Raw genomic sequence first — 23,842 nt, 5'->3', positions numbered from 1 at the left:
AGGAAAAGTTTAGGCAAACAGCACAATTCACCCTCCAAACAAAAGTTTTATGCTTGTTTAACTCAGCAGTGTAATTAACAAGACATATTTCACGAAATTTTTTTACTCTGAAAATTTTGAACATTTGAAACACGACTTCTACTTTTCAATTAACATTAACAACATGAAAGTCCTCTGAATAATTCCATGTTTTCACTTTGTCTGAAAATTCCTAGAGGAAAAGTTAATATATGCCTCTTCCCCACAAACCAACATTTTTCTTTTAGTAGTATTCAAGCATCAATTAAGGAAAACAACTTAAACTTTTCCTTTGTAACGAACATTTGGTGCATAACTGAGTGTTATTTTTAATATCTGCTTCGGCCCTCTCTTTCAGATTGGCTTCCCGCATAACCTCGTCTGGAAGCCCCACAAACTGAGCTACTGTATGGGTCACGGGGAGCAAGGTACTCCCTATTGACAGAGGGTGGAAACCCTCATTGTTCCTGTCTTCTACGCTTTCGACCACTTGAATAAGTATTACTTTGCCTGCTGGAGTAACCTTCCAGACCTCCTCCATATCCATCTCTCATATTGCTATCACAGCGACTGCTTCCACCGTAAGTCACAGGGGCCCTTCGTGCTGCTGGTGCACCACGGGAGTCACATGGGAAGTTACTGATTGATAAACAAACGCTAAAATTACAGATTTTTCTGGTATCGTATCACATGACTTAAAGTGCTAAATATTTGAAAAGATAAGCTTCATCTCTCTCTGCTATGAAAATATAAACTATGTAGCAACGGTGCAGGGCTTCTACATTTATTTAAAAGAGCGAGCAATATTTTTCAGCCTAAGTAGTTTCTTTGAAAGTAAAAGCCCCTATTTTAGCATTTTTAAATAATCAGTAGAGTGGCAACTTTTAACAAGATTTAGTGGGGCTTCCCTGGTGGCGCAGTGGTTGACAGTCCGACTGCCGATGCAGGGGACACGGGTTCGTGCCCCGGTCCAGGAGGATCCCACATGCCGGGGAGCGGTTGGGACCGTGGGCCATGGCCTCTGGGACTCCGCGTCAGGAGCCTGTGCTCCGCAACGGGAGGGGCCACGATGGTGAGAGGCCCGTGTACCGCACACAAAATAAAAATAAAAAATAATAATAATGTTAAAATTGGTTTTCTGTAATGAGAAAAAAAGATGAGGCTGCCCATTTACCCTTCATAGCATTTTATTTTAAGTGAGCTATTAACAAAACAATTCAAACGTCTTTAACTTATCTAAAGGGACATGCTAAACATACTTTTACCCTTGAGGAACTGAAGTAAAAGTAGAGTAAACAACGATCTGGTTAAGTCTAATTCTATGATTTACAAGTTGTAACTGGACTCTTACCGTAACTCCCATATGAATCCCTGTAAAAGCTTCCACTTCAATATTCAGAATAATCTCTATCACGATTTCCACCATAGCCATCACGGTCACTGAATTTAAAAGAATGTCATAAATTATGTCATCAATTTAAATTATGTGTCACAATAACATAATTTAAACGAATGTTTTTATTTGATATAAACACAAAATTTTATATTACCTATGTCCTCTAGAGGGATGATCATTCCGAGAATTTGAATGTCCGTAATAACTGTGTGCATAGCGTCTACGTGGTGGAGTATAATCCTTGCTGGCTCAGGGGTGTGGATAATCTCTCCTTGAATAACTGAAATAAAGCAGCTAAAATTTTAAATGCAACTTATCATATCCAGAATATTTAAGAACTCAAGACAGCAAAAAGACAAAAAATTTTAAATGGGCAAAGGACTTGAATATACTTTTGTTTAAAGAAGATATACAATGAGCAACAAGGACATGAAAACCTGCTCAACATATTTATTAGGGAAATGAAATTCAAACCCAAAATGAAATATCTACTTTGCACGTATCACACTGGCTATAATTAAAAATAGACAAATAGATTATATCAAGTGTTGGTGCAGAGGCAGAGAAACAAACCAAGTATATGTGCATGGCAGAAATGTAAAATAGTACAGGCTCTGTGGCAAAGATTAGCAGTTTCTTAAAATATTAAAGAATTCCTATATGTCCCAGGAATTCCACTCCTTAAGTATATATACATTCAAAAAGAATTGAAAACAGGTACCCAAATGCTTGTACCGGAGTATTCATGACAGCACAATGATGGGAATAACTCACACAGATGGATAAACAAACCATGTTAACCACACATATAATGGAATATTTAGTCAGCCAAAAAAACAAAAAGGTCTGAAGTACTGATTGACGCTACAGCATGAATGATCCTTGAAAATATTTATGCTAAGGGAAAGCTGGATAATAAAGGTCACATATTGTTTGCTTCCATTAGTATGATATATTCAGGATTAGATAAATTCATAGATAAGGACACAGGTGGGTACCTACCAGGGACAAGGGGGCAGAAATTGGGTGTGACTGCTTATTAATTTTATTTTGGGGTAATGAAATGTTTTGGAACTGAACAGAGCTGGTGGTTGCATAACACTGTTAAGTGTGCTAAATGTTACTGAATTGTTCACTTTTAAATGTTCAATTTTGTGTTAGGTAAATTTCAACAAGAACAACAAAACTAACCATGACTTAATTCATATACTGTGCTTTCTATTACCTATCTTTAGTAGCATAACCACCATCTCTGTGACATATAGCCAACTCTTCGAAAAGAGACTGGCTCTCTATGAGCAGGACCTCCATAATTTTGTCTTCCATGTGATACTGAACCTTTAATTTAAAAATGCTTATGTAAGTATCTCAAAATTGACAGTAATGTTTCAAAGAAAAATCCAAAAGACTGATAGCCTTCCACTCTCTAAAATCATTTTAAAAAACTACTCCTTCTAAAATTCCATTTATGCACATTTTCGTTTCCCTTTCAATGTTACCACTGAACATTGTATTTTCTGACATCTCCCGTTCCCCATACATTTGGCATACCCTTTAAATTACCAGCAGTAGGGAACACTTCTCAAACTTGGAGCAAAACATTAATTTTTGGTAACTACTGTCACATATTCAATCACCAAGTGGTTGGCTCTCTCCTTTAAGTGCACAACCTTAATTATTGACCTTGTATGATGATAGCAACAGTGACTTCTATTGTTTATTAGCAATAAAGGGCTCATTTGAAAAACACTGTACCGCTTCCAAAATATGAAACAATCTCCCATAAATAATGTTCTCTTCATGTGTTAATTCTTATTCCTCATTCCTGGAGGTCACTAGGACCTTGTTTGTTCTCTTCTCTTGTTTGTTCCCTAGGCTAACCATCTAATAATGGAAAGGGTAGGCTTCTTAGCTTCTGTTGTGTTTTGAAGTCAATATCGTGCTATATTTAGCTTCATTCATCGTCTACACGTAAAATGGCAATTTGATAATGGCTGTTTCAAGTCTGTACCATATTAAGGATCAGAAAACAGTGCTAAAAAAGTTAAGAGCACAAACTACAGTTCATATGGCAAGTTTCAATTATTGTTTATAATAATTAATAAAACCAGGTAGCCAATATACATAGCTAAACTAGTCTACAGACCAGAACATTCTCTCACAGGACATAGTTTTCATGAAAATTCTGATACTGAAACTATGTGATAAAGAAGCCTACTAACCAAAAAGTGTTAGCAGCAACTTAAATTAAGAGGAATTCTATAGCAAACATGGACTTACAAGCAATGTTTTCCCCACAGCAGTGCTAATCACCTATTACATCTATAATCAAAAACTGAAAAATTATTTCCCAACCACAAATCAATAAATAAATTAGTGATTGGTTAACATGTTCATATACTTCTCACTTTCCATTCTGCTTAAACATTCTGTTTAAAAATAGCTCACTTTCATTAATGAGAAACAACTGTCTCTGCATTATATAGCATTTACCTTGTCTTCCCACCCCACTGCTGCTTCGTCTCTGAGCACATCTCTTAGGAGGAGGACCTCCACTTCTCGAAGATGGTCCTCTTTTAACTGGAAAGGCTCCCCTGGAAGAACTCGCGTTGGGACTAGGAGTATGCCCACCACGACCTGTGTTTAAATGAAATCTTTTTAGTTAAGTAGAATCAACATTTTATCATTGGGCAAGTTTCACTTATTGTTATAAATTTTCACTCAACAATTACTCCAGTCTTCAGCTTTCCTATCTGTCTAAACCAATATGATTGTTTCCTCATATGACACATAAGTTAGTAGAGTTCAAAGACTTACCGTAAAAGTCAGTTTGGAAAATCTAGGAAAAAGCTAAAGAACCACTGGTATGAAAGCGGTTTGGGGAGAAGAGAGAGAGTACAGGAAAACCTGGATAAATTAAATGTAAAACTGAATTGTTCATCATTTTAGGAGGAAGATGGTAAGTTATTAGTTATATAATTCTGGTGTCAAGGAAGCTTTTGAAAAACACAACATCCTAGGTATAAATCAAAACATTAAAAAGAAAAAAAGATGAATAAAAAATGCATTACCTAAAAGTTAAGTATATACATACAAATAACTCCCTTTGCAGGAGAATATCTGCTTATAACTTTACACTTGGTCCAGTATCCCTAGTTCTGCATCCATGGATTCAACCAACCTTGGATCATGCAGTGATCTTATATGTAGTTATTGAAAAAAAAATCTGCTTGTAAGTTGATCAACAGTTCAAGCCTGTGTTATTCACAGATCAACTCTTAATGTTAATTTCTCAGTGAAAGGGGCTACGTTCTGTTCAATTTTAATAGTATTTAAGAAATGCACACTAAATACTGAAAATTTATGTGTTACCTTTCTAACCAGAAAGATGTTTAGGTATATTCCAATTCCCCTGTATTGCCACAGGCAAGAAAAAAATGAGTATTCTTACACATGGCAGAATATGAACTGGTCAACTTTTCTCAAGGTCAAGATAGTGGGAAAAGAGCAAAACTGTGTTATCTTAAAATGGGTTACCCTTTAACTGAACTTTCCAAAAACATTTCCTAAAATTCACACATGTAATTATCACAAAAAGAAACTAAATGTTTTATTTCTGAAGACTGGTTATGGTTAATAGATGAAGCAAAGGTTGTTAAATATATGCAAGTTTTTGAAATGCAAAGTGCTTTTCCTCCTTTTCTTACTAAGTAGAAAACTTCTCTGAAAAAATCCAAAAAAAGGCATTTTCAACGACTTTCTCCTCTAATACACACACACAAAGAAAACATACATACGTCTGAAGCAGAGCTTTTTACTCTTTTCCTGGATCAAAGACACCTTTTAGAATCTAAAGCTCTATTTATTTCCCTCAGGTATTTTCCCAAATGCATACCAGAGACCCAGGTAGAAAAGCCTCATATCAAAATGACAATGGAGATTTGCTTAGATGTCTGAACACATATACTTAAGACAAATACTGCAAGGTGAAACCTAAAATATGAAGTGTTTAGCCCTGAATTGTGGATATTCTGAGTGACTTTTATTTTCTGTTGTGGAGTTTTCAAGATTCTCTAGGATGTTTATGATGCAATAAGGCTACTCTCAGAATAAAATTAACCAATGTATTTTTAATAGATTATGAATGAATCATTGATTTAAACTCATATCAAGTTATTGGTCCTAAAGTGAAAAATTCTAATGTATGATCGACAGTAGGAAACTCTGTAGAAAAATCCTCGAAGAAAAGAGGCAATTAGTAATAATGGTAAAAGAGACTGAATTTACTTTAAAATTTATGCTATTCCCCTGTAAGGTGATTAACTTTTTGCACATTACCTAGTTAAGTCATTTTATAACTACAATAATTCTTCACCACTTAGAAATACTTCTGACTATCAATGTGATTCATCATCTGATAGTTCTTACACACTACTTTGCTCATAAAGGATGGAATAAAAACTGAGAGGTTTCTATACAGTTAAACCTACTATTTTTCGGTCCTCTGGTTGCAGCCTTGTATTTGAAAACATTACCCAGGTGTCCTCCAGGTGAGGGATGCTCTCTTGCGCTCCCACTTCCTCCTCTTCCATTTCCTCCTCTTCCATTTCCTCCTCTTCGATTTCTTCCTCTTCCATGTCTCGGATTTCTCAGATGGCCCCTGTTTCTTGCAGGAGGTTGTGGTCTCTGTGTACCACCGCTTTCAAAAGATGGTTTGTTGGCTTGCTCTACTTTAATTGCCTTTCCATCCAAAGACTAAACAGATTAAGTATAACATTAATAACATCACATCAAATTTATTTACTACTGCACTAGTCCAAGATCAGTCTTTTTTCCCCAAAGCAAACATTTTCTTCTGAAATGATGGTGTCCTTCACCATGCCAGATAAATGAGACTTAATTAGTAACTGCCTTTCATTAAGTCATCCAACACAAAGTGTACGTATTGGCAATTGGAGCTCCCTGAAATGTCCTCTGGTATTAAAAGAAGATTAATACCTCTCACTTATCATGAGAGAATATACCCTTTTATTTTCTATAATGGAGAACTAAACTCACTTCATTTCTCTACTTCTACCATTCAAAGTTTTCAGTGTCCCAAGGGTAAATAAAAGTATACGTGTCATTTAAAAAAATAAAATTATTCAGTTATTTATTCAAAATGGTTATCCCTACTCTAATCGTTTTTAGCATTTATTAAATATTAAGGGAAAGAAAATTTTCCAAGATGATTGCTCTTCTGTATTTACTTCTAATAATCTCCTTGATTTATTTTTAAATAGAGCACTTACTTGGTCCTCAACATTTCTTGCCTTATTCAATTGTTTAAACATGTCCCCAAAGAGTAACTTCTTATAATAGTACTTCATATTCTTATGTTTCAGAAATGCTTACACTTCTTAATCTTCCAACAACTTCCTACATTAACCTTCTATAGATGCCAAAGTGTTTTTGAAAACTGTATTCAAATCATAATATAATTGCTCTACGTAAAACAACCTAGCTGTTTCTTGTTATCCTTGGAAGACAATTTTAAATGCTGAATTCCTACTAAGACTTCTGGTGGATATGGATGGGCCCTGGCCCAATACAAACAGCCTCAACAGCCATGTGCTCCCACGTTAGGGCCTCCTTTTCTGTTTCTGGGTCCAAAATATTTCCCACAGACTTATGAAGGGCTGCCTCCCTTCCAACATTCAGGATTTAACATTCTTAGATCTATATGTATAGAAAACCACTCCCCTTAAGCTCTAATGAAATTACCTACTTTACTTTCCTTAATATTTTTCATATGAAATTGTATTTAGTTTTACTTGTACGTTTCTCATCTTTCACCCTAGAACACAAGTGTCCAAGAAAATAGGTATTTTGTATTCCCCACAACCATTAATCAATTGCTAAAGCAATGCCTGGCAATAAAATATCTGTTGAATAAAGAATTGAAGAGTAATGTCTACACAGACTACACATTCTTGTGCTTGAAAACAAACAAATAATGGGGGTCTACTATCCTTCATGACACAAATTTACCTCTGCACCCAAAATAAAATCATGAGTCAAGATCAACTTCTAGGTACTACCATACCTTAAAATATGAAAGTAAAGTAAAAGGGTCAACATGTGCCAAGTGCCTGCAGCATACCAGAAACCAAGCTATAGGACAAAGGGAATTAATGTATGTGTTCTACACTATGAGAACCGAGATGCACTGGAAGTACTTTTAACAATGAACAATTCACAGGATGATGAATATAAAAAGATATGACCTGCAATATAAAATGGGAAAAATACTACCTACAATATAAAAAAATTCTTTGAGCAAATATGCAATTAAAAGTACAGTTGTAAGGGACAAGTAATTATTTGTAACAGTGACACAAGGAAGAGTGACTCTGAAGTACAAAAAAGTCGAGACTTAAAAATAACAGTACGGGATATTGGGGAGAGCTCTACAGGCTAAAACTCATTTACTTTTACATTTGAATGCTAAAACAGGCTTAAAATATATTGTTAAAGCTAATGTTAATGTCAATCTCCTTCCAACCGGACAATCCAATACTTATGTGACAAAATGGAGAGTGAAGGCTTATATGGCATCATGTTACTTTAAAAAATTAGAAAAAAAAATCTTGAAATAGTAATAAATGGAGAATACAAAATATTACTAAAGTCTCTTACTTTTCCATTCATATCTTGGACAGCATCCTTTGCATCTGCAGGATTCTCAAAAGTAATAAAAGCAAAGCCTCTAGACTTGTTTTTCTTCTGATCCTTCATCAACATAACTGTAATATACATAAATATTTTTAATTTAAATCTCACATAAAATTGAACGTTTCATATTTTCAAAATAATCAATCCTTTGACACTTTCTCATAAGGCCTCCTTAATTTCATGTTATGGACACAGTGCAGTAACAGCCTCCCGGAAGTTACTTAAAAACAAGACAAAAACCAAAAACAAATAAAGCAAAAAAACCCTTTCCATTTTATATCATTTCTAGTATTTTAAAAATAGTCAATAATTTCAACCGTTCTACAGCTAGCATATCTCATCCCATTTCATGTCCTATGACCACAGTATGTTTAAAAAGCCCTGGGACTTCCCTGGTGGTCCAGTGGATAAGACTCCACGTTCCCAATGAAGGGGACACGGGTCTGATCCCTCGTCAGGCAACTATGATCCACATGCTGCATGCCACTGTGCGTGGGCTTGATCCCTGGTCAGGTAAGTAAAACCCAGCATGCTGCAAAGCGTGGCTGGGGTGAAGAAAGAAACGCTGCTTTTTGCCCTACTCAGTAGTAGGAGCCCCTAAGGTGTACACTTTCCCTCATTGCCCAGTGCTTTCCTAATAAAAAACAGAAACTTTAAAAAAAAGTGCTCATGTGTTACAAATAGAAAAAGCACTTTAACTTAGCTGTTCAATGGTGTGTGTTTAATACACATTTGCTTCGAACGTATACATATATATATATATCTGTGTTTATGTGTATATATATATATATATATATATAGGTTCTAAAAATTACCTTCCATAATGTGACCATATTTCCCAAATACCACTTCAAGAGAATTTTCATTGGTGTCAGCATGGAGGCCTCCTATGAACAGTTTCCCAGCCTGATCTGCTTCCGCCATTTTTCTGTAAGTAATTAAAAATATATCTTTATACATATAGCAAAAAATAAATTATAAGCAAAAACTATTACACCTGTTTATAACTCAACTGAAGTACCCTATAGCAGTGAAAATATTTGCCGTTTCTTACTTAAAAGAGAGGAAACTTGTAACACAAAGCCAAACAAGCACTGGCGTAACAAATGCTCCATTCTTTATAGATATCTTACAAAAACCTGTATGTAAAAACTAGATTAGAAGGCAACTGTAAATTATTTTACCTGCAGGGTTCAAGGCTTCTTTTCCAAAACACAACAAAAAAATAAGCAATAATAAATGGTCCTGGATTCTACACATCTAACAGTTAATATGTTTTATGAACTGTGCAGAATATACCTTAAACATATTTTTAAATTGTTCACATCTACTCACATTTTTCTTGTCTATGCATCAAATAATGTTTAAAATAATTTTTTCCCACAAACTTTAAAAGTGGTAAGTCATAAAGGAAAAGGAGGGAGTTACTTCCTTTATTGAGGAAAATGTAAAGTGTGTTTACTTAGATTGAGAGACTTTAAGAAACACTGGTCAAAAGAGAGTACCATTCTTTATATGCCAAATTAAATCAGACGCTGTTTGTCAAGTGAATCAACATTTTGACATTTGATAACTAAAATTACAAGTTTTAAATCATTTAAGTTAAAATAGGTATCTTGCTTGTATTGCTCAGAACCTCTGCTTTCACAAAGAAAACCCGAGGAAACAAAAAAGAAAAAATCAAAACTGCACGAGAGGGCTTCCCTGGTGGCGCAGTGGTTGACAGTCCGCCTGCCGATGCAGGGGATACGGGTTCGTGCCCCGGTCTGGGAGGATCCCACGAGCCGCGGAGCGGCTGGGCCCGTGAGCCATGGCCGCTGGGCCTGCGCGTCTGGAGCCTCTGGGTACCGAGCCCGTGCTCCGCGGTGGGAGGGGCCACAGCAGTGAGAGGCCCGCATACCGCAAAAAACAAAAGTGCAAGCGGAACAAACTGGCGCCCGGCATACGCTCCACTACCCGCAAGTGAGAGTCAACAGCAAAGAGGGTACGCCGCTAATCACAGTTAAGTTATCTACTCAATATATTCCCTCCCGCAGCATTTCAAACCTAGCTCCACCCACCCCCAACTTCTCAATTCAGGGACAAATTCCAGGAACTTCACTGGCTTTTCATCGCTGCCTTGGCAACTGATTCTCCAGGAGAACAAACATTAAACGTACTGTTCAAGAACAACTGATAGACTTCTCGAGACACTGTCTATTCAGACATATTTATACAAACACCACTTACTCGGCTCTTATCTCTTACAGTAAAAGCCTGAGAGAAAAATCAAAATCTGAATTACCACGCTTTCTCTGGTAACAGGAGAACATATAGGTGTCAACTCTTTCTCCTGAGGTATAAATTATTCTCTCCTTCCTAAAATGCCGAATTTCTTGCCTTATTTTGTCCTCCTCTTCAGAAGTCATCCTTCCGCGTCTCTTCAGACGACTGTTAACTAAACTAAGGCTCGAGAGCAAGCGCTCTACTTCTAGAAAGAGGCTAAGGAACCAGATGTAGCGGTGGGGGGGGGGAAGGGATGAGCCACAGGGGAGGTAGGGAAGATGGAAGATGTGGAGGTGGGGGAGGGGTGAACAGAGAAAGTCGCGAGAGAATCTCGCAGGAGACACTCTGAAGAAAACTGCAACAGCAGAATGTGTTCTCTACTTTTTACTGCATACCCTTTCCAGTTGCTTTAATTTAATCAATATAAAGGAGAAGGGCTTCCCAGGTGGCGCAATGGTTGAGAGTACCCCTGCCCATGCAGGGGACGCGGGTTCGTGCCCCGTTCCGGGAGGATCCCACATGCCCCTGAGCTGCTGGGCCCCTGAGCCATAGCCGCTGAGCCTGCGCGTCTGGAGCTTGTGCTCCACAACCGGAGAGGCCACAACGGTGAGATGCCCGCGTACCGTAAAAAAAAAAAAAAAAAAAAAAAAAAAGGAAAGGCATTTTGGGGTAATAACGTGAAGCTCCAGGTAATCAGTAGGGAGAGTGCAGGGATTTCTTGATAGATGAAAAATGGGGAGGACCAGATCATGAAGCATTTTGCTTGCTATGCAGATATGCTACTTACTTAATTTTTTTAGTGGAACTGTTAGAATAATCTGAAACAGAAAGATGAATGTCTAGAAGATATAATGCATCTGGTGATTTCATATGATACGAAGTCAGGCAGACAGAAAATAATCTAAACTTCAAAATTTAGTAGTTATATGAAACTGGGTAAGCTACCTAAACTCTTAAATTTACCCAGTCTACGAAAACAAGATGATAAAGAATTATCAGATAGGGTTATTGTGAGGTTAAATGATGTACTGAGCACATACATTGAGCACAACGCCGAAAACATAATTCAGGGTTCAAAACAAAATATTGTAATTACTTTTATATGAAGTGGGAGCCTGAGGTTAATTTGTAATCCTGCCTTTTTTGGAGACTGGTCAAAATCATAAAACTGTTTTGGTTTTTGGTGTTTTTTTTTGCGGTATGACGGCCTCTCACCGTTGTGGCCCCTCCCATTGCAAAGCACAGGCTCCAAAAGCCAGTCTCAGCGGCCATGGCTCACGGGCCTAACCGCTCCGCGGCATGTGGGATCCTCCCGGACCGGGGCACGAACCCGTGTCCCCTGCATCGGCAGCCGGACTCTCAACCACTGGGCCACTAGGGAAGCCCAGACCTGTGGTGTTAATGCTTTGCATTGGTAGTGGCTTAATCGTATATTAACCATTATTGAGCACTTGAGAAAACTATGCAATGAAATGTGTTCATGTAAACACCAGTTGATCAGTTGATGGTGATCAGTTAGTATTTCTTGGGACACTTTCCATAGTCTAGATAGATAACAACTCTATGAATTATACAAAAGCTGATCTTTAAATCGGGCAAAGTTATAACTGTTCCCTAATTTAGGGGTTTTATGGTTTCTACCTAATATGTAGGCCAACCGGCAGCTTCCAAGCAAGTCTACTGGAAGGGACAAGTTCAGTATATAGTAGGAAATCAAAGAATTGTTAGTATTTCAATAATGATTGTTTAATATTTCAACCCTCTGCTTGACAGGAAAGAAACACGAGAGGAAAAACAATTGATATGAAATCTCAGATGGTGTCTGAGAAAATCATCTTATAGAGGTTTGGATATCACTCATTCATGAACAAAATTAAATCTGGATGTTAAGCATGTTTTTCAGTGACTGCAATGCAATTAAAGGACTGTGAGGTTAAGATTACTGTAATTGCTACAGCAGGCGAGTAGCTAGATATGAGCAGAGTAATGGAAGAGGGGCCAGGTGGCAGGAAATGAAGCACCTGGTAAAGAGCAGAGGTCCATGGGCAGACAAAGAAAAACAAGGACCCCCAGACTGACAGGAAACTGCACATTTTCGGTGGTAAGTGTCCTGAAGGCAGACAAAGAGAGATGAAGAAAGACAGGAATCTCCTACTTCCAAATGTAACCTGTTGCTCATTATGCTCTCCTTACAATAAAATTAGCCTTGCAGACAAGCAGCACACACCATGCAGTGAGGCCATGACACTTCTGACTAAGCTAAATAAGGACAAAAATCCCTTCTGGAGCTGCAAAGAAGCAGGGAATGTGACCCCCAAACTCCTGCTTCCCCAATGAGTATGCCACCCCTTCCTCTGTATGCCCCTCATAACCGGCTTGCCAGTGGAACCCAGGGCAGCAGCTCCTCACCTAACTGCCTGCTCTCCCTGAGGGCATATTCTTGCTTAAATAAATCCTCACTTTACTTGCTTAACCGCCTGTCTCATGCCCAACTCTTGGCATGAAGAGCAAGCACCTTCAATTCACTGGGAACCCAATGAGAATTTACACATGAGGAAGAAAGGAACAAACACAGTTCTCTTAAAAACTAGTGGAGAAATACATGTTTTCTGTTAATAGGAAAGACTGGGTTACATAAGAAGCCGTGAAATTGAGAAAAACCATGACTTGCTTTACTGTTCTGGAACCAAACCCACAGTATCCCTGTATTTTGAAGATCACCCAACTGTTAAACACTTAAGAGTTTTATGGGTTTTTCATGAACATGTACTCAGGAAAAAGTAATCGGTTCAGTTTGGGGTTCGAAACTTCGTTTGCTTTACCCTTCGTTTTAAGGATTTGACTCACCAATCTGATATGTTAGATACTAAAAGCAAACCTTTCATGCCCCGTAGGATTTTATGAAATACAGTACTTTAAGGCCAGCCAAGAAAAATTAAACATAAAATGCTGTGGTCATTGAGACATCCTCGCTCCCTCCCTAATATCTGCATTACACATTAACCAGAGTTCCTCAAAGACAGATTGCCTTCCTGATCATAAAGGTCAATTATTTTACCTTCCTCTGACACTTATGCTGCAACTTCTTAAAAAGAATACTGTTCTTTCCCAGCTCTGTACTGGGATCATGTTGACTTGCTGCTCACTTTGTACCTGCTTACCCAGACTACGTATCCCTGCTGATCTTCATGTAAAATATCTGTATGTCACTTTGATGTGATATACTGTCCTTTCTCTTCAAAATGGATGTAACCATGCCTTTGACTTCTAACAGGTAGAACAGTCCTCAGAACTTTCTGAGTCTGTCTCCTGAGTTATAATCCTCAGTTTGGCTCAAATAATACTCTCCTTCCCCTTAACTTCATTTTTGCTGTTCCCTTAAAAGGATATTGCAGATTTCTGTACTAGTTTTGCAGATTCCAATTTGGCTTAAAGTTTTTACACTCAAGTTTCTTCCCAAATTTTAAGCATTACTAATTAAATGTCACCTGAGGTCACTGACAAAAAACCCTTAACCCTCCAGATAACTCTATACTTATGAGTATATTACGAAACCCTTTGTGTTACATCAAGCACACCAAAATAAAGTTGAAATCAGTATTACTTAAAATGTTTCCCAATGTTTTAAAATCTAGGGGTACTAACTTTCACTAAGATATATATACTCAGAAAAGTTAACTGGTTCCACTTACGTTTAGTGGAAAATTGGTTTTATAACCATTATTCCCACGTTGGTCATCTGCCACTTGAATATGGATCAGAAAATAGATACTTAACCTCAAGATTTCTTAAACTCTTTACAGTCACATGTCTACATTTTCCTCTCATCTATACTATTGCTTTAAAGGGATAAAGACACATCGACTTTCACTAATAATGCAAGCATTGTTTCTCAGCCTTTCTGGAGACTTCTCCAACCTTCTACACGCTTAAGCTTTCAAAAAAAGGAACATGTAATTTCTTTAGCCTAACTGGAAAACAGTCACAGCTTGCGATGGAGAAATAACACATTGCTTAATTTTGAATACATTCATGTACAAAGGAAAAGTTTAGGCAAACAGCACAATTCACCCTCCAAACAAAAGTTTTATGCTTGTTTAACTCAGCAGTGTAATTAACAAGACATATTTCACGAAATTTTTTTACTCTGAAAATTTTGAACATTTGAAACACGACTTCTACTTTTCAATTAACATTAACAACATGAAAGTCCTCTGAATAATTCCATGTTTTCACTTTGTCTGAAAATTCCTAGAGGAAAAGTTAATATATGCCTCTTCCCCACAAACCAACATTTTTCTTTTAGTAGTATTCAAGCATCAATTAAGGAAAACAACTTAAACTTTTCCTTTGTAACGAACATTTGGTGCATAACTGAGTGTTATTTTTAATATCTGCTTCGGCCCTCTCTTTCAGATTGGCTTCCCGCATAACCTCGTCTGGAAGCCCCACAAACTGAGCTACTGTATGGGTCACGGGGAGCAAGGTACTCCCTATTGACAGAGGGTGGAAACCCTCATTGTTCCTGTCTTCTACGCTTTCGACCACTTGAATAAGTATTACTTTGCCTGCTGGAGTAACCTTCCAGACCTCCTCCATATCCATCTCTCATATTGCTATCACAGCGACTGCTTCCACCGTAAGTCACAGGGGCCCTTCGTGCTGCTGGTGCACCACGGGAGTCACATGGGAAGTTACTGATTGATAAACAAACGCTAAAATTACAGATTTTTCTGGTATCGTATCACATGACTTAAAGTGCTAAATATTTGAAAAGATAAGCTTCATCTCTCTCTGCTATGAAAATATAAACTATGTAGCAACGGTGCAGGGCTTCTACATTTATTTAAAAGAGCGAGCAATATTTTTCAGCCTAAGTAGTTTCTTTGAAAGTAAAAGCCCCTATTTTAGCATTTTTAAATAATCAGTAGAGTGGCAACTTTTAACAAGATTTAGTGGGGCTTCCCTGGTGGCGCAGTGGTTGACAGTCCGACTGCCGATGCAGGGGACACGGGTTCGTGCCCCGGTCCAGGAGGATCCCACATGCCGGGGAGCGGTTGGGACCGTGGGCCATGGCCTCTGGGACTCCGCGTCAGGAGCCTGTGCTCCGCAACGGGAGGGGCCACGATGGTGAGAGGCCCGTGTACCGCACACAAAATAAAAATAAAAAATAATAATCATGTTAAAATTGGTTTTCTGTAATGAGAAAAAAAGATGAGGCTGCCCATTTACCCTTCATAGCATTTTATTTTAAGTGAGCTATTAACAAAACAATTCAAAGGTCTTTAACTTATCTAAAGGGACATGCTAAACATACTTTTACCCTTGAGGAACTGAAGTAAAAGTAGAGTAAACAACGATCTGGTTAAGTCTAATTCTATGATTTACAAGTTGTAACTGGACTCTTACCGTAACTCCCATATGAATCCCTGTAAAAGCTTCCACTTCAATATTCAGAATAATCTCTATCACGATTTCCACCATAGCCATCACGGTCACTGAATTTAAAAGAATGTCATAAATTATGTCATCAATTTAAATTATGTGTCACAATAACATAATTTAAACGAATGTTTTTATTTGATATAAACACAAAATTTTATATTACCTATGTCCTCTAGAGGGATGATCAGTCCGAGAATTTGAATGTCCGTAATAACTGTGTGCATAGCGTCTACGTGGTGGAGTATAATCCTTGCTGGCTCAGGGGTGTGGATAATCTCTCCTTGAATAACTGAAATAAAGCAGCTAAAATTTTAAATGCAACTTATCATATCCAGAATATTTAAGAACTCAAGACAGCAAAAAGACAAAAAATTTTAAATGGGCAAAGGACTTGAATATACTTTTGTTTAAAGAAGATATACAATGAGCAACAAGGACATGAAAACCTGCTCAACATATTTATTAGGGAAATGAAATTCAAACCCAAAATGAAATATCTACTTTGCACGTATCACACTGGCTATAATTAAAAATAGACAAATAGAATATATCAAGTGTTGGTGCAGAGGCAGAGAAACAAACCAAGTATATGTGCATGGCAGAAATGTAAAATAGTACAGGCTCTGTGGCAAAGATTAGCAGTTTCTTAAAAAATTAAAGAATTCCTATATGTCCCAGGAATTCCACTCCTTAAGTATATATACATTCAAAAAGAATTGAAAACAGGTACCCAAATGCTTGTACCGGAGTATTCATGACAGCACAATGATGGGAATAACTCACACAGATGGATAAACAAACCATGTTAACCACACATATAATGGAATATTTAGTCAGCCAAAAAAACAAAAAGGTCTGAAGTACTGATTGACGCTACAGCATGAATGATCCTTGAAAATATTTATGCTAAGGGAAAGCTGGATAATAAAGGTCACATATTGTTTGCTTCCATTAGTATGATATATTCAGGATTAGATAAATTCATAGATAAGGACACAGGTGGGTACCTACCAGGGACAAGAGGGCAGAAATTGGGTGTGACTGCTTATTAATTTTATTTTGGGGTAATGAAATGTTTTGGAACTGAACAGAGCTGGTGGTTGCATAACACTGTTAAGTGTGCTAAATGTTACTGAATTGTTCACTTTTAAATGTTCAATTTTGTGTTAGGTAAATTTCAACAAGAACAACAAAACTAACCATGACTTAATTCATATACTGTGCTTTCTATTACCTATCTTTAGTAGCATAACCACCATCTCTGTGACATATAGCCAACTCTCCGAAAAGAGACTGGCTCTCTATGAGCAGGACCTCCATAATTTTGTCTTCCATGTGATACTGAACCTTTAATTTAAAAATGCTTATGTAAGTATCTCAAAATTGACAGTAATGTTTCAAAGAAAAATCCAAAAGACTAATAGCCTTCCACTCTCTAAAATCATTTTAAAAAACTACTCCTTCTAAAATTCCATTTATGCACATTTTCGTTTCCCTTTCAATGTTACCACTGAACATTGTATTTTCTGACATCTCCCGTTCCCCATACATTTGGCATACCCTTTAAATTACCAGCAGTAGGGAACACTTCTCAAACTTGGAGCAAAACATTAATTTTTGGTAAGTACTGTCACATATTCAATCACCAAGTGGTTGGCTCTCTCCTTTAAGTGCACAACCTTAATTATTGACCTTGTATGATGATAGCAACAGTGACTTCTATTGTTTATTAGCAATAAAGGGCTCATTTGAAAAACACTGTACCGCTTCCAAAATATGAAACAATCTCCCATAAATAATGTTCTCTTCATGTGTTAATTCTTATTCCTCATTCCTGGAGGTCACTAGGACCTTGTTTGTTCTCTTCTCTTGTTTGTTCCCTAGGCTAACCATCTAATAATGGAAAGGGTAGGCTTCTTAGCTTCTGTTGTGTTTTGAAGTCAATATCGTGCTACATTTGGCTTCATTCATCGTCTACACGTAAAATGGCAATTTGATAATGGCTGTTTCAAGTCTGTACCATATTAAGGATCAGAAAACAGTGCTAAAAAAGTTAAGAGCACAAACTACAGTTCATATGGCAAGTTTCAATTATTGTTTATAATAATTAATAAAACCAGGTAGCCAATATACATAGCTAAACTAGTCTACAGACCAGAACATTCTCTCACAGGACATAGTTTTCATGAAAATTCTGATACTGAAACTATGTGATAAAGAAGCCTACTAACCAAAAAGTGTTAGCAGCAACTTAAATTAAGAGGAATTCTATAGCAAACATGGACTTACAAGCCATGTTTTCCCCACAGCAGTGCTAATCACCTATTACATCTATAATCAAAAACTGAAAAATTATTTCCCAACCACAAATCAATAAATAAATTAGTGATTGGTTAACATGTTCATATACTTCTCACTTTCCATTCTGCTTAAACATTCTGTTTAAAAATAGCTCACTTTCATTAATGAGAAACAACTGTCTCTGCATTATATAGCATTTACCTTGTCTTCCCACCCCACTGCTGCTTCGTCTCTGAGCACATCTCTTAGGAGGAGGACCTCCACTTCTCGAAGATGGTCCTCTTTTAACTGGAAAGGCTCCCCTGGAAGAACTCGCGTTGGGACTAGGAGTATGCCCACCACGACCTGTGTTTAAATGAAATCTTTTTAGTTAAGTAGAATCAACATTTTATCATTGGGCAAGTTTCACTTATTGTTATAAATTTTCACTCAACAATTACTCCAGTCTTCAGCTTTCCTATCTGTCTAAACCAATATGATTGTTTCCTCATATGACACATAAGTTAGTAGAGTTCAAAGACTTACCGTAAAAGTCAGTTTGGAAAATCTAGGAAAAAGCTAAAGAACCACTGGTATGAAAGCGGTTTGGGGAGAAGAGAGAGAGTACAGGAAAACCTGGATAAATTAAATGTAAAACTGAATTGTTCATCATTTTAGGAGGAAGATGGTAAGTTATTAGTTATATAATTCTGGTGTCAAGGAAGCTTTTGAAAAACACAACATCCTAGGTATAAATCAAAACATTAAAAAGAAAAAAAGATGAATAAAAAATGCATTACCTAAAAGTTAAGTATATACATACAAATAACTCCCTTTGCAGGAGAATATCTGCTTATAACTTTACACTTGGTCCAGTATCCCTAGTTCTGCATCCATGGATTCAACCAACCTTGGATCATGCAGTGATCTTATATGTAGTTATTGAAAAAAAAATCTGCTTGTAAGTTGATCAACAGTTCAAGCCTGTGTTATTCACAGATCAACTCTTAATGTTAATTTCTCAGTGAAAGGGGCTACGTTCTGTTCAATTTTAATAGTATTTAAGAAATGCACACTAAATACTGAAAATTTATGTGTTACCTTTCTAACCAGAAAGATGTTTAGGTATATTCCAATTCCCCTGTATTGCCACAGGCAAGAAAAAAATGAGTATTCTTACACATGGCAGAATATGAACTGGTCAACTTTTCTCAAGGTCAAGATAGTGGGAAAAGAGCAAAACTGTGTTATCTTAAAATGGGTTACCCTTTAACTGAACTTTCCAAAAACATTTCCTAAAATTCACACATGTAATTATCACAAAAAGAAACTAAATGTTTTATTTCTGAAGACTGGTTATGGTTAATAGATGAAGCAAAGGTTGTTAAATATATGCAAGTTTTTGAAATGCAAAGTGCTTTTCCTCCTTTTCTTACTAAGTAGAAAACTTCTCTGAAAAAATCCAAAAAAAGGCATTTTCAACGACTTTCTCCTCTAATACACACACACAAAGAAAACATACATACGTCTGAAGCAGAGCTTTTTACTCTTTTCCTGGATCAAAGACACCTTTTAGAATCTAAAGCTCTATTTATTTCCCTCAGGTATTTTCCCAAATGCATACCAGAGACCCAGGTAGAAAAGCCTCATATCAAAATGACAATGGAGATTTGCTTAGATGTCTGAACACATATACTTAAGACAAATACTGCAAGGTGAAACCTAAAATATGAAGTGTTTAGCCCTGAATTGTGGATATTCTGAGTGACTTTTATTTTCTGTTGTGGAGTTTTCAAGATTCTCTAGGATGTTTATGATGCAATAAGGCTACTCTCAGAATAAAATTAACCAATGTATTTTTAATAGATTATGAATGAATCATTGATTTAAACTCATATCAAGTTATTGGTCCTAAAGTGAAAAATTCTAATGTATGATCGACAGTAGGAAACTCTGTAGAAAAATCCTCGAAGAAAAGAGGCAATTAGTAATAATGGTAAAAGAGACTGAATTTACTTTAAAATTTATGCTATTCCCCTGTAAGGTGATTAACTTTTTGCACATTACCTAGTTAAGTCATTTTATAACTACAATAATTCTTCACCACTTAGAAATACTTCTGACTATCAATGTGATTCATCATCTGATAGTTCTTACACACTACTTTGCTCATAAAGGATGGAATAAAAACTGAGAGGTTTCTATACAGTTAAACCTACTATTTTTCGGTCCTCTGGTTGCAGCCTTGTATTTGAAAACATTACCCAGGTGTCCTCCAGGTGAGGGATGCTCTCTTGCGCTCCCACTTCCTCCTCTTCCATTTCCTCCTCTTCCATTTCCTCCTCTTCGATTTCTTCCTCTTCCATGTCTCGGATTTCTCAGATGGCCACTGTTTCTTGCAGGAGGTTGTGGTCTCTGTGTACCACCGCTTTCAAAAGATGGTTTGTTGGCTTGCTCTACTTTAATTGCCTTTCCATCCAAAGACTAAACAGATTAAGTATAACATTAATAACATCACATCAAATTTATTTACTACTGCACTAGTCCAAGATCAGTCTTTTTTCCCCAAAGCAAACATTTTCTTCTGAAATGATGGTGTCCTTCACCATGCCAGATAAATGAGACTTAATTAGTAACTGCCTTTCATTAAGTCATCCAACACAAAGTGTACGTATTGGCAATTGGAGCTCCCTGAAATGTCCTCTGGTATTAAAAGAAGATTAATACCTCTCACTTATCATGAGAGAATATACCCTTTTATTTTCTATAATGGAGAACTAAACTCACTTCATTTCTCTACTTCTACCATTCAAAGTTTTCAGTGTCCCAAGGGTAAATAAAAGTATACGTGTCATTTAAAAAAATAAAATTATTCAGTTATTTATTCAAAATGGTTATCCCTACTCTAATCGTTTTTAGCATTTATTAAATATTAAGGGAAAGAAAATTTTCCAAGATGATTGCTCTTCTGTATTTACTTCTAATAATCTCCTTGATTTATTTTTAAATAGAGCACTTACTTGGTCCTCAACATTTCTTGCCTTATTCAATTGTTTAAACATGTCCCCAAAGAGTAACTTCTTATAATAGTACTTCATATTCTTATGTTTCAGAAATGCTTACACTTCTTAATCTTCCAACAACTTCCTACATTAACCTTCTATAGATGCCAAAGTGTTTTTGAAAACTGTATTCAAATCATAATATAATTGCTCTACGTAAAACAACCTAGCTGTTTCATGTTATCCTTGGAAGACAATTTTAAATGCTGAATTCCTACTAAGACTTCTGGTGGATATGGATGGGCCCTGGCCCAATACAAACAGCCTCAACAGCCATGTGCTCCCACGTTAGGGCCTCCTTTTCTGTTTCTGGGTCCAAAATATTTCCCACAGACTTATGAAGGGCTGCCTCCCTTCCAACATTCAGGATTTAACATTCTTAGATCTATATGTATAGAAAACCACTCCCCTTAAGCTCTAATGAAATTACCTACTTTACTTTCCTTAATATTTTTCATATGAAATTGTATTTAGTTTTACTTGTACGTTTCTCATCTTTCACCCTAGAACACAAGTGTCCAAGAAAATAGGTATTTTGTATTCCCCACAACCATTAATCAATTGCTAAAGCAATGCCTGGCAATAAAATATCTGTTGAATAAAGAATTGAAGAGTAATGTCTACACAGACTACACATTCTTGTGCTTGAAAACAAACAAATAATGGGGGTCTACTATCCTTCATGACACAAATTTACCTCTGCACCCAAAATAAAATCATGAGTCAAGATCAACTTCTAGGTACTACCATACCTTAAAATATGAAAGTAAAGTAAAAGGGTCAACATGTGCCAAGTGCCTGCAGCATACCAGAAACCAAGCTATAGGACAAAGGGAATTAATGTATGTGTTCTACACTATGAGAACCGAGATGCACTGGAAGTACTTTTAACAATGAACAATTCACAGGATGATGAATATAAAAAGATATGACCTGCAATATAAAATGGGAAAAATACTACCTACAATATAAACAAATTCTTTGAGCAAATATGCAATTAAAAGTACAGTTGTAAGGGACAAGTAATTATTTGTAACAGTGACACAAGGAAGAGTGACTCTGAAGTACAAAAAAGTCGAGACTTAAAAATAACAGTACGGGATATTGGGGAGAGCTCTACAGGCTAAAACTCATTTACTTTTACATTTGAATGCTAAAACAGGCTTAAAATATATTGTTAAAGCTAATGTTAATGTCAATCTCCTTCCAACCGGACAATCCAATACTTATGTGACAAAATGGAGAGTGAAGGCTTATATGGCATCATGTTACTTTAAAAAATTAGAAAAAAAAATCTTGAAATAGTAATAAATGGAGAATACAAAATATTACTAAAGTCTCTTACTTTTCCATTCATATCTTGGACAGCATCCTTTGCATCTGCAGGATTCTCAAAAGTAATAAAAGCAAAGCCTCTAGACTTGTTTTTCTTCTGATCCTTCATCAACATAACTGTAATATACATAAATATTTTTAATTTAAATCTCACATAAAATTGAACGTTTCATATTTTCAAAATAATCAATCCTTTGACACTTTCTCATAAGGCCTCCTTAATTTCATGTTATGGACACAGTGCAGTAACAGCCTCCCGGAAGTTACTTAAAAACAAGACAAAAACCAAAAACAAATAAAGCAAAAAAACCCTTTCCATTTTATATCATTTCTAGTATTTTAAAAATAGTCAATAATTTCAACCGTTCTACAGCTAGCATATCTCATCCCATTTCATGTCCTATGACCACAGTATGTTTAAAAAGCCCTGGGACTTCCCTGGTGGTCCAGTGGATAAGACTCCACGTTCCCAATGAAGGGGACACGGGTCTGATCCCTCGTCAGGCAACTATGATCCACATGCTGCATGCCACTGTGCGTGGGCTTGATCCCTGGTCAGGTAAGTAAAACCCAGCATGCTGCAAAGCGTGGCTGGGGTGAAGAAAGAAACGCTGCTTTTTGCCCTACTCAGTAGTAGGAGCCCCTAAGGTGTACACTTTCCCTCATTGCCCAGTGCTTTCCTAATAAAAAACAGAAACTTTAAAAAAAAGTGCTCATGTGTTACAAATAGAAAAAGCACTTTAACTTAGCTGTTCAATGGTGTGTGTTTAATACACATTTGCTTCGAACGTATACATATATATATATATCTGTGTTTATGTGTATATATATATATATATATATATAGGTTCTAAAAATTACCTTCCATAATGTGACCATATTTCCCAAATACCACTTCAAGAGAATTTTCATTGGTGTCAGCATGGAGGCCTCCTATGAACAGTTTCCCAGCCTGATCTGCTTCCGCCATTTTTCTGTAAGTAATTAAAAATATATCTTTATACATATAGCAAAAAATAAATTATAAGCAAAAACTATTACACCTGTTTATAACTCAACTGAAGTACCCTATAGCAGTGAAAATATTTGCCGTTTCTTACTTAAAAGAGAGGAAACTTGTAACACAAAGCCAAACAAGCACTGGCGTAACAAATGCTCCATTCTTTATAGATATCTTACAAAAACCTGTATGTAAAAACTAGATTAGAAGGCAACTGTAAATTATTTTACCTGCAGGGTTCAAGGCTTCTTTTCCAAAACACAACAAAAAAATAAGCAATAATAAATGGTCCTGGATTCTACACATCTAACAGTTAATATGTTTTAT

The 23,842-nt window shown here is 36.5% G+C and overlaps 2 pseudogenes; both read right to left on the bottom strand.

The window, feature by feature from the left end:
• Window positions 1-347: 347 nt before the first annotated feature.
• Window positions 348-9,052, bottom strand: LOC132482940 (RNA-binding motif protein, X chromosome-like; annotated as a pseudogene).
• A 5,728-nt stretch (window positions 9,053-14,780) lies between these two features.
• Window positions 14,781-23,485, bottom strand: LOC132482938 (RNA-binding motif protein, X chromosome-like; annotated as a pseudogene).
• Window positions 23,486-23,842: the final 357 nt, after the last annotated feature.

This window comes from Mesoplodon densirostris (assembly GCF_025265405.1).
Source record: "Mesoplodon densirostris isolate mMesDen1 chromosome Y unlocalized genomic scaffold, mMesDen1 primary haplotype SUPER_Y_unloc_1, whole genome shotgun sequence".
Classification (NCBI taxonomy): domain Eukaryota; kingdom Metazoa; phylum Chordata; class Mammalia; order Artiodactyla; family Ziphiidae; genus Mesoplodon; species Mesoplodon densirostris.
Note: the sequence above shows the minus strand (reverse complement) of the source record. Positions and strands in the feature narration are given on the sequence as shown.